The following is a 12,853-nucleotide window of genomic DNA, read 5'->3' as shown; positions in this document are numbered from 1 at the left end:
TCAGTTATTCTTCTTCAGTCTCAACTTTAAGTTGAAATACATCGATCAGATGTGCTGCGACATGAAGCCGAAGGACTGAGGAAGTCCCTGCAGAATTCAGATGCATACTTTCTGGTGCAACAACAAGCGCTGGAGGATTAAGCGCCAAACAAGAGAAAGTTAATAAGCTTGCTAAGCATCTTGCCATCATGCTGGGTCCCCAGGATATTGTTTCTTGAACTCTTCTGAAGTGGTTTAAGTTTTGGACTTTTTTTGCTACGACGTTTATTCGCACCGGTCGCCAACTTTGACAACCAATGTATGAGATATGCTGCTTTGTTCCATATATTTGCACTGGTGGCAAACTTTGATGCGCAATGGATGTAAATATGTGTAATAGCCGTAATAGCCTGGCGTTAGTTGCTTGCTTATTTATTTCCTTATTGTCTTGTTTAGTTGTTTGCTTATAGTGCAGTTCTTTCGCCGCGTTTTTCTAGTGGCCACAATAACCTATTCTGTATAACTAGGCCACAATAACCATGGGTAACATAAGGACCGTTGTAACCATAGTCCTGCTACCTGCTGTAGTGACCATGGGCCTCCTACGGGTCGTAGGATCCATGGGCCCTCGATGGGGTGTATATTGAATGGGCCGTATACAGGTATTATTCGTGGAATAACGGTCCGCAAAATGGGCCGTAAATGGGCTAGAGTGGACATCATGTGTTTATGGCCCGACCATAATGGATCGTTAATAGGCTGAAATGTATAACGGGCTTAATTCTATCGATAGGCATCATGGGTCGTTAATGGGCCATATTTGATGACGCTTAGAAAATAGACCAACGGTTTAATGGGCCACAAACGGGTCGACTGTAACCACGGGCTGAATATGGCCCACAAGCAGAATAGGCCAGTAACGGGCCGTAAGGAACCGAATGCTAGAAATGATCCCAAGATTAAAGGGCCTTGGAAGGCCGAAAGGTAACACAGGCCGGAAACGGCCCAACGGAATAATGGGTCGTTAATGGGTGTAAAGCGTTACACTGTTGATTATGGGCCAATTTCACCACAGGCCTTTAAAGGGCCAAGATTTAGAAAGGGCCTTTTATTGGCCGAAAGACGTCATGGTCCGTACATGGGACGGAAGTAACAATTGGCTGGAATCATATTGGATGGCCCAGATAACACTATTGGGCCTAATTTGTATAGGCCATAACGGGTCGTGAGTTAGTAGGCTATAAATGGGCTATATGCGAACAAGCCGTTAACATGCTTTCCGTGGGCCGGCCCGCTACCTTTTGACCAAGAGACTCGGGCTGTCCTTTTCAACTGAATGGGCCTCCGTTGGGCCGTGCCACGTGTTGATGTATCTTAGGCGCCTCCTGTTGAATGAGTGGATGACATCCGTCCCAACACTAAGACGACACATGGTTCCTCTGGCCATTGACAATTTTACATGTGTAAAATCCCCATTGGTCCGGGCTGTTAACGGGTTCTCAGATCCAAACTGGAACCCGATAGATTAACGGCGACCCATTACAGTGGATGACACGTGTCGGTTTCCCTTGACGAAAGCACTTCCATGACGCATCATTTATCATCATGGAAGTGGACACTTCTGTGATGATAATTTTAGTAATCTCATGGAACACTTCTACGATAGCACAGGTATGACTATCTTGATTCTGGTCATGGATGTACATGCATGACAGAAAACACATATCATCATGGAAGTGTATTTTTTGTAGTGGTGGTACTATTGGAAAGAGCAGCACAAAGATGCTAAGGTGTAGACCATTGCGGGAAAAGTGTGATTTTCTTGTACGTGTACAAAAAAGGACCAGAGTGATTAGTACATTACTATGAAGCTTTCAGATTTTGTTTCATGTATGTATCCTGACTCCAAGGTTACCCAGTTACAAAATTCCATCAAATACAAAGGAAAACTAGCACATATGCTGATGCATCTCAATGATTCACAGATCATAGCCAATATTTACTTCTCAACTAAAGACAAAAGTTGTGAGAGTGTGTACAAATAAAGAGAAAAATGGTGGATGCAGTCCCTAGACATTAAACCCCAAATAGTAAACATGAATTAATTTCCTAGCTAGGTAGAACCTGTTGAAGGAAAGAAGCCTGACACCCATCCACTAAATCGATCTGAGCATCCCTATTGGCAAAGATATTGAAGAAGTTTGATTAGAATAATAGTAGTGGCACTAGTTAATGAGACATAAACTCATCACAAATAGAAGTAGGTAGAAGTAGAGAAATATCCACATGGAGATGGAGCTACGTGGGGAGCTTGGGTAGTGGAGCAAGACGGCTCCAAAGGGAAGTTGTACCTGGGATGTCGCGGTGTACCTAGAAGGGCAGTGGTAGGCGGCATCAGCCCATACCGCGGGGACCCCCAATCGGGACGCACAGATAGTGGGTTTTCTCCCTCACCACTACCGATCGCGTCTATGCACAACATCCTCCCTTCCCTCGGCGGCGGGATCAAGCCGAATCTATGACCAGCAGTGTGGCCACCGTTGTTCTATGCAAGAGTGTGTGAAGAGAGCAACCGAACGAAGCAGGCTTTTAGCTTAGGATCCTGCTAGTGTATATATACTTGATTGATTTTATTTTTCTCTCCATATCAACATTTTTATATTGCGTATGTGTCATTGAAGAGTGAAATGATGGTTTCTTCGTCCGACCAACTTACTATGTGATTTGAATGCTCATTAGCCATATTATTGTGGCCCATGCACATACTCTCCCTACGTGTATGACCATTTATAAGTCCCACTTGTACTTATCTCTATTTTCTTGCATGACACATAGACCCGGATGCTAGATCTCCCACTTGTCAGAAAGGAAGAAAAATGAGTTCCGACGACCGAGAAGTAGTAGTATTTCCATGCAAACAGATCTTACGATGCATGAGCTATTTGTTGTGTTATCGACCAAAAAAAACCCTGTGTGCAGGTTTGTCTCACTCCTATGTGACGTACCTGCTCTAACATCCATCATTTCATCAAGGGGTAATGCCATCTAATACTACTCCCAAGCAATACATTATGGGATTTTGGCCAAAAGCTTACGCGCACAATAAAATGGAACAGAGGGAGTTCGTTTTACCATATTTTATTTCCATGCTAATACTTGGTCATTGAAAAGAGAAGGTCATTGATCTGTCACTTGTTTCTGAATGAGAGATTGAATTGGTGATATTGCCATCTCCATTTGAAGGTCAATGATGTACGCATGAGTAAACAGAACAGAGGGCGTATGTTGCATGTTGTGGTGCGGTGTTTTCTTAAGCATGTTCATGTGGAAGCATTGTTATTTAAAATACACTTAGAATGCATGTTGCACAGTAGAGGATTCTTGAGCATAGTACATCAAATGGATGGTAGTGGATCTAGTTGGTAATCCGTCTATGCCGGGCCCATGTGTTAGTTAATGGAATAGAGAGATGTGTAAGTGTAGTTGCGGAAGCATGCTCAACTGGCAGACATGATAGCATTGCAGGGTAAGCCATGTATTATCATTCCACTGTGAACAATGGTTGAATAGTTTTCTCTGACCGATGGGGAACAACGTGCCTCTACGTGTATCATGCCCAATATGTAACAAGAACCATTGGCCAACGCTCCGAGCGCCAATTATTATATACCTACTCCCTCCTTTCGGTTTACTAGTACTCCCTCCATCCTGATTTATTGGACCCCTTTGTACTCAATTCATGGGCTCGTTTTGCTCAAGAAATTGTCTTTACCAATGTATTAATATTGGCAATGAATGTATGAACAACGAATGATTAAACCTTTCATGCAACGTTTTGACAAAGCTTTGAAATATGAACATGTGAATGTGACGGATTACACTTGTGCATGCATGCAATAGTCACACGTAGACATGCACGCTATCACGCGCGCGATGCCCTAATGCATGCATGCCCGAGTACACGAGGAACACACAGGCTCACGCTCAAGTGCTCAACCTACACGTGCATGCACACACATACTCAGCCAGCATGAGCTAGTGACCGTATAAACATCGAAAATGTATATATTGACCGCAATCAGCGCATTATGAAGTCCACTGACCGTATTTTTACAAATATGCAGTGATCAACAACGTATTTTCTCGTTTAGAATTAAGCCATATTAACCAGAAAGGATGCAGTATGGACTATCCTTACTTTGTTGTGTCCCATCAACTTGCAGAACGAGGATAAGCTTGCAGGACAAGGAGAAGCTTGCTCTTGGTGGCTCACAGGACAAGGAGAAACTTTTGACTAATGCAAGCTCTCCCTCACTCGGGCGGTGGACGTCAACAATTAATTGGTGTCAGATTGCCAGAAGCATACACTGTAGTATGATCATTGTTCGACTTCTCTAAAGGGCGAAGAGCCAAGCGCAAGTTTTACTAGTATTACATGTATTACGTACTACTAGTACTAATGTACAGTACTACTAGAAACTGCATGGTGGAGTATCTGCACTCTTATTTTATATTAATCTGTGATAGAGCAATATTCAACACATTTGCTTCTCTTCGAGGGTTCTCGCATGTGATAATGGGAGTTGATTGCATGGAGTTGGTGACACTCTGTAACACTCGCCACAATTCTCGCTTAACTGTGGCTCATATCCTGTTAGAAATAGGATATCTCAGTAATAATTTCTCTTCTTTTGTTATTCAGCATGTAAACAGGTCAGCAAACCTTCCGGCACATCTTTGTGCGAAGCGTGCTTGCACTTTGAATGTGACCGAGACCTGGCTTGATGAAACACCTAGCTTCCCAGTGACCATTCACTTGGCTGATTGTCCTAACAATGCTTATATAGGAATAAAGCTCTCTCATTTACTCGCAAAAAAAATTAAGCCATATTAACTAGATAGGAGGAACTACGGACTAGCACTACTTTGGAGTGTCCCATTAACTCGGAGAACAAGGAGAAGCTTGCAGGACGAGGTGAAGCTTGAGTACTATACTACGCCCTCTCCATCTACCACAAGCATGGTGGCTCACAACACGAGGAGAAGCTTTTGACTAATGCAACCTCTCCCTCGCCTAGGCGGTGGATGTGCAACAGTTCATTCGGTGTCAGATCGCCAGAGGCATACATTGTAGTACCAAGCGGAAGGTTTAGTAGTATGCTTAGTACTACTAGTATATACTAGGGACCACATGGTGAAGGGTCTGCACTCCTATTTTATTATAGGGACATTTACATTTGTGCCCCTAACTCGAACCCACTACTCAAATTTACCCCTAACTTTTTGATGTGCTCAAATTTGCCCCTAAAAAGCATTTTAAGTCACAGGAATGCCCTTCCATCTGGTCAAAGTTGTTTGACCAAAACTTTGAAAATTCATAACAAATTCATATGAACTTATCAGAATGCAAAATAAGATATGAAAATGCTCATAAAAACAACACCTATATGCACATGTCATTTACGTTCATGACAAAAGCACTCTTTAAAGCTTTTTAGGGTTTATAACATTAAAAACAATTTAGGGTGAATGCAAATAAATGCACATGTAGGTGAGGAACGTAAATGACATGCGCGTATAGGTGATGTTTGTATGAACATTTGGATATCTTATTTGCATTTTTCTGACTTCGTATGAATTTGTTATGAATTTTCAAAGTTTTGGTCAAACAACTTTGACCAGATGGAAGGGCATTCCTGTGACTTAAAATGCTTTTTAGGGGCATATTTGAGCACATAAAAAATTTAGGGGTAAATCTAAGAGTGGGCGCAAATTAGGGGCATAAATGTAAATGTCCCTTTATTATAATATGTGATAAAGTGCACATCTATTCTGGAGAAGTGCGGAAAATGGTAGCCAAATGAAGTGGTACTACTCAAAAACATCGAACATGTACTGATGACATTGATAAACCATGCTCTAATAATTCTTGGCCTCTGTGTGACACCTAGCCCATTTGTGTTCTCACTCCTTGTATCTCTCAAGGAGCGGCGGTTTGGCCAGTTTGAAGTCAATTGAGATCAGTTGCTCACACTCTGGTCCCACATGTCAGTGATATGCCAAGAGGAAGCACGTTGATGGATAGGCCATACACACACTTGGTTTTGCACCTTCATACTAGCAGGAGCGGATTCAAAGAAGGGTCTATTGATGGTTGCTTCATCTGAAAAACTTATTGTGGGAAAGGTGGGCTTACGATTTGACAGCTCATTACTCACTATTAGTGTGGCGCAACTACCAGGCTGAGTCTCCCATGCGGTTGTGTACTCTAATCTGGTGTATGGCACATGGACCCATATGTTGAATGGCTTCGTGCAATGCTATCATGCTTCAAACATTTGTTTACATAATTGACGTACACATAATTTTCCAGCGACATGAAATTGTACAATGCTATGAAGCATTGAGCTTTTGTTTCATGTGTCTTGTCAGGTGGAAGGTTGTCTTGTTACAACATCAATCAGATAGAAAGGAAACCAACATCCATGCTCTTTCACAAAAAAACTCACTTCCTTGCTAATGCGTCTCAATGATTAGCATATTAGAGCTAATATTTACATCACAGCTGATGACAAAGTTGTAATAAGGTGTTATAAAGAAAAAATTCATCCATGCTTTCATTGGCAGCAACTTACCCGCAGCTCTGTCTAAATCAACAAGACATGTTTTAAAAAAATAGATGTCGAGAGCACAGAACATTCCAATCATTTTGTGCGGTTCCACTAAAATAGATTTGAGCATCCCTGTCCCAAAGATATTGAGCAAGTGTGATTACAATAATAGAGGATTGTCGAGGAAACAATTAACACACAGATAGAAGCCGGTCTCTTTTGCAGTCTCTCTTAAGACTAACTAGTTGGAGAGGATTAAGCAACTAGTTGGAGAAGATTAGGCTTGGAGTTGGATGAGGAGCATAGAGAAAAACCAACCTCCCTTTGTGCAGTCCCAATGAAATGTAGAAACGTTGCCCGTGTGACATTTCAGCAAAACTGCACAAAACACTCTTAAGAAAAAAGTGATATGTGCAGTTCAGCAAAAGGTCGCAGTAGCAATGATGTTAAATGGATAGTCCTGTTTGCAAAAAGAGGTATAAATGAAACAATTATTGGTGCTTAATAGTTTATGACACATACGCCAACAAAAATAAGCATGTTCCTTGTCCTAAGGGAAAATAGTAGCATGGTTTGTTTATCTAAAATAGTGTGAGGACGAGATTGCAACATGGAAAGTACGTCAGCAGAGCTATGTCTTAGAAAAAGAACTAGGGAAGGTCCACATGCAGAAACGTGGCAAGATGGGCAGTGGAGCAAGGCCGGAGGGGAGGAAGATGTACATGGGGGTCATCGGGATGTAACTAGGATGGCGCTGATGGGTGGGGTCTACCTTACCGTGCCGAAGCATGGTCAGAGAGAATGGTGGGTATCGCAGATCGGGTCATGTTGTCTCGATGCCGTCGAATAGAGCAATGATGCACATCCTCCCTTTCCACCAGCGGACAGGATCGGGCCGGATCAGTGACCAGCGGTGAGAGAGAGAGAGGACACTGCCAAGTTGTGTGAGAGCGTGTGAAGACAGACCAATCCCAGCAAGCAAGCTCCATTGTATATAATGGAAGTGATTACTTTTTTCTTGATAACAGTTGTTTTATATTTTGTACGTGCCATTGAGCAATATAACTTTATTTAAAAATAACACGCTAACGCATCAAGTTGAACTTTGTGTCGTGCATGTGTGGTACACGACCCTCAATCAAGTAAACAATCACTAAATGCTCTGAAATTAGCACGTGGGTTGCCTTTTCGTACAGAAATGCGCTCCATCATGTACCCGCGCGGGTGTGGCTAGGAACAAGGCGTGAGTACGTGCGTCGTGGGTGCACCTATTCTCTTTGTGTATGTACACCACCTACGTGGGTGTGTGTGAGAAATATAAAACCTAGAGAGAGATGGTGTGTGGGTTCCTGGGTGTTTTTTTGGGTGCGTGAGAGATAGATAGGGAATATGTGTCCATGATATCTCAAATAAAAAATGTAACATATGCATTGTGTGTGAAACAGAGGCCTGGATATATCATATATAGAGGGGGCGATCCATGAAAAGAGAGTGGATGGATCATCATCATGAGATATCAATAGAATCAAAGAGAGGGATGAAGTGTGCGGGCGCGCAATCAATAAAGAGCGCCATCGAATTTGTATGTGCCCACGTCAAAGATAAATCATGGCTGGCCTACTGGAATGTGAGAGGGGAGAGGTGCAGTTTGTTTCTGTGGCATGGATACCTATCTACAGTGTTTGACTATCGATGTGTGGGGGGGAGGGGGGTAGAGACCTAACTATAGAGAGGTAGATAGACAATTATATGTGTGGAGAAGGAGAGAGACCTAGCCACGTATTGAGGGAAATCGATCGGCATCCATGCATATTTGTAGGAGAGGAATAAGGTTGGGAGAGACACAGAGCTGGAGTGTCAGAGGGTTGGTGGTGGACTTGCTTCTCAAAATGGTGGGAGAGACCTGCTAGATAAAAGTAGGGTACAACTGCAATATCAATAAGAGAGGGGATGCCTGCCTGTCTATGCACGTGTTTGTGAGAGATGGGTCGGGAGGCATGCACAGATGATAAGGGGGACGATATGGCTGTGGTAAGCAGGCGTAACTACATAGGAAGATCAATCATCATGTGTCAGAGAAAGGGAGAGACATAACTTGTGAGGTACTGATACGTCTCCAACGTATCTACTTTTCCTAACACCTTTGCCCTTGTTTTGGACTCCAACTTGCATGATTTAAATGGAACTAACCCCGACTGACGCTGTTTTCAGCAGAACTGCCATGGTGTTATTTTTATGCAGAAATAGAAGTTATCAGAATGACCTAAAAATCCACTGACACATGTTTTAGAATTAATAAAAAATATTGGCGAAAGAATCAATGTCAGGGGGCCCACACCCTGTCCACGAGGGTGTAGAGCGCCCCCCAAGGCGCGCCCACCTGCCTCATGGGCCCCCTGGGACTCCACCGACCTCAACTCCAACTCCATACATTCACTTTCGGGGAGAAAAAATCAAGGAGAAGGATTCATCGCGTTTTACGATACTGAGCCGCCCCAAGCCCTAATCTTTCTCGGGATGGTTGATCTGGAGTCCATTCGGAGCTCCGGAGAGGGGAATCCGTCGCCATCGTCATCATTAGCCATCCCCCATCTCCAATTTCATGGTGCTCACCGCCGTGCATGAGTAATCCCATCGTAGGCTTACTGGACGGTGATGGGTTGGATGATATTTACCATGTAATCGATTTAGTTTTGTTAGGGTTTGATCCCTAGTATCCATTATGTTCTAAGATAGATGTTTCTATGACTTTGCCATGCTTAATGCTTGTCACTAGGGCCCGAGTGCCATGATTTCAGATCTGAACCTATTATGTTTTCATGAATATATGTGAGTTCTTGATCCTATATTGCAAGTCAATAGTCACCTACTATGTGTTATAATCCGGCAATCCCGACGTGACAATAATCGGGACCACTCTCGGTGATGACCATAGTTTGAGGAGTTTGTGTATTTACTAAGTGCTAATGCTTTGGTCTGGTAATCTATTAAAAGGAGGACTTAATATCCCTTAGTTTCCATTAGGACCCTGCTGCCACGGGAGGGTAGGACAAAAGATGTCATGCAAGTTCTTCTCCATAAGAATGCATGACTATATTCGGAATACATGCCTACATTACATTGATGAACTGGAGCTAGTTCTGTGTCACCCTATGTTATAACTATTGCATGATGAATTGCATCCCACGTAATTATCCATCATTGATGCATTGCCTATGAGCTTTTCACATATTGATATTTTCTTAGTTACTTCTCTGTTGCCACTCTTACGATTGCTACAAAACTGCTACTATTACTTTTGCCACAGTTACCGTTACCTCCATACTACTTTGCTACTAAATACTTTGCTGCAGATATTAAGTCTTTCAGGTGTGGTTGAATTGACAACTCAGCTGCTAATAATTGAGAATATTCTTTGGCTCCCCTTGTGTCAAATCAATAAATTTTGGTTGAATACTCTACCCTCGAAAACTATTGTGATCCCCTATACTTGTGGGTTATCAAGACCTTTTTCTGGCACCGTTGCCGGGGAGCATATCTCTATTCTTTGAGTTACGAGGGATTTATATCTCTTGATCACTATGAGGAACTTGAAAGATGACAGAACCAACATTTTTTCCCTCAACTACAAGGGGAGGTAAGGAACTGCCATCTATCTCTACACTTGATTCACCTTCTATTACGACTAAATTTGCGACACCTACACCTGCACCCGCTATTGATTCTGATATGTCGCATGTTATTGATGATGCCACTTCTGCTATGCATGATGCTTATGATGAAACTACTTCTCTGCTTAATAATATTGTTCCATTAGGTGAATTTCTTGATGAACAACTAGCTAGGGCTAGAGAGAATGAAATTATTGAAACTGATAATATTGATGAAAGTGATGATGAAGATTCTCCCCCTAGATATGAATTGCCTAATGTTCCTGAGGGTTATGTTATGGATGAAGAATCTGCTAGAGACCTTTTTGCTTGCAAAGATAGATATGATCTTAAGAAACTGTTAGCTAAGCTGAAGGAAAAGTCTCTGAATGCTACAATGAAATATGACCCTCCTTTTTCTACTTCACCTATATGTACTTCTGAGAAGGATTATAATTTCTGTGTCAATACTAAGTTAATTATTTGGTTTAATCTGATCCTTTTTATGGCTATGAACCTGAAACTATTGTGGCACATCTTACTAAATTGAATGATATAGCCACCCTATTTACTCATGAGGAAATAATTCGTTATTACTATATCCTTAAGTTATTTCTATCCTCATTAAAGGGTGATGCTAAAATATGGTTTAATTCTCTTGCTCCTGGTTGTGTGTGTATTCCCCAGGATATGATTTATTACTTCTCTGCTAAATATTTCCCCACTCATAAGAAACAAGCTTCCTTAAGGGAAATATATAATTGTGTGCAAATTGAAGAAGAGAGTCTCCCACAAGCTTGGGGGAGGCTTCTCCAATTACTTAATGCTTTGCCTGATCATCCTCTCAAGAAAAATCAAATACTTGATATCTTTTATAGTGGACTAACCGATGCTTCCAAAGACCACCTGGATAGTTGTACTGGTTGTGTTTTCTGGGAAAGAACTGTTGAGCAAGTTGAGTTACTATTAAATAATATATTGAGCAATGATAATGATTGGACACTTCCCAAATCAACTCCTAAGCCAACTCCGAAGAAAAGGGTATCCTATTTCGTAGTCCTGAAGATATGCAAGAGGCAAAGAAATCTATGGAAGAAAAAGGTATTAAAGCTGAAGATGTTAAGAATTTAGCATGTATTGAATAAATACATGGTCTTGATAACCCAACACAGGTAGTAAAGGTAAATTCGCTCTGTAGATTTTATGAAGGTGATATCCCTCGTTATAAGTCTGCTAGCCAATGCTTGGATGAGTTTGATAATTTTATTGTTAAACAAGAAAACTTCAATGCTTATGTTGGTAGACAATTGAAACGTAATGCTTATATGATTTAACACTTGAGTAATTATATATCTAGAGTTAAAGGTGACCTTAAACTTATTAGCAAACATGCTTCTATGGTTACCACTCAAGTAGAACAAGTACTTAAAGCACAAGATGATTTGCTCAATGACTTAAATAATAAAAACAATGATAATGTTCTGAGAGTTATGACTAGAGGTGGTAGAATGACCCAGGAACCTTTGTATGCTGAGGGCCACCCTAAGAGAGTTGAGCAAGATTCTCAGAGAACTAATATTGATGCACCTAGTCCTTCTAAGTAAAAGAAAAGGAAAAATGATAGTACTTTGCATGCTTCTAGTGAATCTGTTATAGACACACCTAAGAATCCCAATGATATTTCTATTTCTGATGCTGAAACACAATTTGGTAATGAACATGAACCTATTGATAATGTTAACGATGATGTTCATCTTGATGCTCAACCTAGCAGTAACAATGATGTAGAGACTGAACCTGCTGTTGATCTTGATAACCACAATCAAAGAATCAATGTTATGATAAGAGAGACTTTGTTGCTAGGAAGCACAGTAAATAAAGAGAACCATGGGTTTAGAAACCCATGCCTTTTCCTCCTAAACCATCCAACAAAAAGGATGATGTGGATTTTGAGCGCTTTGTTGATTAGACCTACATTTTTGCGTATGCATTTGACTAATATGCTTAAAATGAATCCTTATGCTAAGTATATGAAAGATATTGTTATAAATAAAAGAAAGATACCGGAAGCTGAAATTTCCACCAAGCTTGCTAATTATACTTTTAAGGGTGGAGTACCAAAGAAACTAGGAGATCCAGGAGAACCAACTATACCATGCTCCATTAAAAGAAACTATGTTAAAACTGCTTTATGTGATCTTGGAGCCGGTGTTAGTGTTATGCCTCTCTCTTTATATCGTAGACTTGATTTGAATAAGTTGCATGTACTGAAATCTCTTTGCAAATGGCCGATAAATCAACCGCTATACCCGTCGGTATTTATGAGGATGTGCCTGTTGTGGTTGCAACCGTTACTATTTTAGCGGACTTTGTTATTCTTGATATTCCCGAGGACGACAGTATGTCAATCATCCTTGGTAAACCCTTTTTGAATACTGCAGGGGCTGTTATTGATTGCAACAAAGGCAATGTCACTTTTCATGTTAAGCACAATGAGCATACGGTACACTTTCCAAGGAAACAACCTCAAGTTCATATTTCAAATTCTATTGGAAAATTTTCAACGATTACTATTGAAGGTTTTGAATTTCCCCTTCCTACTGTCAAGAAGAA

This window comes from Triticum dicoccoides, chromosome 4B, assembly GCF_002162155.2.
Source record: "Triticum dicoccoides isolate Atlit2015 ecotype Zavitan chromosome 4B, WEW_v2.0, whole genome shotgun sequence".
Classification (NCBI taxonomy): Eukaryota; Viridiplantae; Streptophyta; class Magnoliopsida; order Poales; family Poaceae; genus Triticum; species Triticum dicoccoides.
The sequence above is the reverse complement of the archived record's forward strand: the minus strand, read 5'-3'. Positions refer to the sequence as shown.